A 3,207-nucleotide genomic window follows, 5' to 3' on the forward strand; every position below is an offset into this window, starting at 1 on the left:
AATTTAATTAAAATATATCGTGAGTGGATTCATGCTTTTGGACATTATAAACAGAGCATCTACCACGCGATAATTATTGGCTCCTTTTCCATGATTCCAAGCATAATTCGCAGCTTCAGCTCATGGTTGGTTGAAGGGATGTCGGATGACCCCTTTCCGGCATTGTACGGTTTCCTCGGCATGAGCATGATGGGCGAATTGAACTTCTTTCTCAGGCTACAAGTGAAACAGCTTGAAAATGGCATCTTTATAAACTAGGCTAAGTACACCAGAGAACTCATCAAAAAGTTTGGCATGGAGAATTGCTCTGCCATATCTACTCCTATGAGTGATTCTATAAATCTTGATAAAGACGAGGCAGGAGCACCAGTTGAGGTAACAATGTATCGAGGTCTCATAGGTTCATTACTTTACCTAACGGCATGTAGGCCTGATATTATGTTCGTTGTATGCCTTTGTGCAAGGATTCAAGAAGCACCAAAACAATCTCACTATATAGCTGCTGAAAGGATTATTAAATACCTTAAGGGTACTACAAACGTGGGTCTTTGGTATTACAAAGATTCATAATTTAATCTTGTTGGTTATTCAGAAGCAGATTATGAAGGGTGCAAGATTTATAGAAAAAGTACTAGTGGATCTTGTCAATTTCTGGGAGACTGACTTATTTCATGGTTCAGTAAGAAGAAAACGTCAATTGTCACTTCTATAGCCGAAGCAAAATATCTAGAAACTGGTAGTTGTTGTGCCCAAATACTATGGGTACAACAACAGCATCGAGACTATGGAATACAATCTAGTGAAGCCCCCATCTTTTGAGACAACACTAGTTCAATCGCATTCACTCAGAATCTCGTAATGCATTCAAGAACAAAGCACATTGATGTACGACATCACTTCATACGAGAACATGTGCTAATTAAGGAGATTCAGATGATTTACATATCTACTGACCAGCAGGCAGTAGATATTTTCACCAAGCCACTACCGGACGCTAAGTTTTCTTATTTTTTCAATGTACTTGCTTAATAGAACTAAGTTGAAGATAAGCATGAGTTTAGGGTGAATACTGCATTTCATTAAAATAACCTTATTACATCGATGCGTAAAGCATTTTACATTAACCCCCTACAGCGTCAATATTCGTAATGATTTGCAGAGATTCGGCTTCTCATCTCTCGACTCCACTCAATCATCTAGCGAGTGAGTAAACCTTGACCACTGCAGACATCATCCTCAAAGCAGATGTTCTGTATTTCATCTCTTTCTGCCAAAAGCATCAAGAGTCTTACAACAGAAGGCCTTAGCACATCTCGAGTGCTTTGAGTATGCAAGGTAAGTTTGCATCGCAGCAACCCCTCAGCAACGCGTGGATGCATAAGAGATAAACCAGTAGGCAGTTTGCGACGTATCTCCTCCAGAAGAAACCATATACACATGCCTCTTGAAATTACCCTATTTGTATACACGGTCTTCCTTCTCTCAAAATCAGACTCATCCATTGTCATTTTCGTTGATTAATCTAAGTTATGTTTTCTCCTTTGCTTGACGCACCATATTTATAGGAGAGAAAATCATAAGGCCAAAGGTCTAGGAGGACAATAGTCTCCTACACTGAACAGTCGAGAATATCTTTACAGAATATTGGCTCAGACCTTTGATAAGCATACTTTACCGATATTCGTGCATTAGGCATTTAATGAAAGCTTAAACAGTTACTTTTTGCATCGTACTTTTCTGACTATTGTTTCATTTTTTTAAAGCTTATTTTATCTGCAATTCATACTCATGAATATCAGCCTTTTAGTCACATCACTCTTAATATTCAGACATCGGCTACGTGAAAAGTTGTGATATCAATATTTTTTTTATGAATGCATTTTTTACTTATATCTTTTTCAACAGTGAATCATTCCAAGTAATATAAGTATATGCAAAATATTTTCATTCATACTAATATAAGTTTCACAGGAGAATTTGATTACATAAGAGCCTCAAAGGCTGACACTGCCTTAGCAATCTCTTTCTCTACTGTATTCTTCCATGAGAGCATGAAGAACGTAAGCTCTCTGGTAGGAAATCAAACCTAGCCAATGTCCTCTGACCGGATGAGCTCCAGTACTTCAAGCTCCTTATAGAGCGAGATCAAGTACAAGCCCTCAGGACTGAAGATCTTCACCGGATCAGTCGACACCATCTTTTATTCATATTGCTGCATCTGGGCAGCATAGTCTCTATCAGGGTCCATCAAACCCTGAGGATGAACAGCAGAGAGATAAAGATGTAGCTTTTCAAATACCTCCAACTCTTCAACAACTTGGCCAAACACCGTATCCTCATACTCGCGAGATCTATCTCTGGTCAAAGAAGCGTTGAACTCCACAGCCAAATCTCCTCCTGGACCCAGCATCCTATTTTTTTCTCTATTTTATGCGTATATTTTGATTCCCTACTGATTTGTTGATCTCGTATTTGTAGGAACCCAAGGAAGGTGAAGGGTCGGCAGATATCAATTGCATTTGTTCATTATCCACTGATATGCTTACACGTCAAATCATACTTTTTGGACTTGACGGCGTATCCGAAATGCCACTTACCGATGTCAGAAGATCAGTCGCATACAGACATTGGACTTTGGAACCAACTGCCTTATTATTATATAATATTTATATATATACTGTTTGCCTTATCTTTATAATCTTACCGCGCATTTTTCAAATTTCAAAATTTAAAATTCAAACTTTAGATGACGTGTACACCGCGGCTACCCACACACATAACACAAACATATATATTATTCTCAACAACTCGAGTATCGATTTCTTTACAAATCTCTTTCACGAATACTAATCTTATTTCTTAATTTCAGATATATTCAACATTTCTATCCAAAAAACATGTCTGGAAATCAACTTTGAAGAAATCCACTCCATCAAAAATGCAGAAATCTCTACAATGTTCCACATGATTAAAGCATCAGGGCTTCACAAATTTCTCAGCTCTAGCTCTACCATGAACTACGATCTAGTCAAGGAATTCTTCGAATCTGCCGAATTACATCATGGAAGAATTGTTTGCATCATCAATTGATGGAAAATAGAATTCAATCAGCACTTCTTCGGTGAAACTTTTGGGTTGCCCACCAGTGGTTTGATGAAATGCGCAGATATACCTGACGGAAATGCCTCTCACTAGGCAACTCAGTTC

The sequence above is a fragment of the Henckelia pumila genome, chromosome 1 (assembly GCF_033568475.1).
Source record: "Henckelia pumila isolate YLH828 chromosome 1, ASM3356847v2, whole genome shotgun sequence".
Classification (NCBI taxonomy): domain Eukaryota; kingdom Viridiplantae; phylum Streptophyta; class Magnoliopsida; order Lamiales; family Gesneriaceae; genus Henckelia; species Henckelia pumila.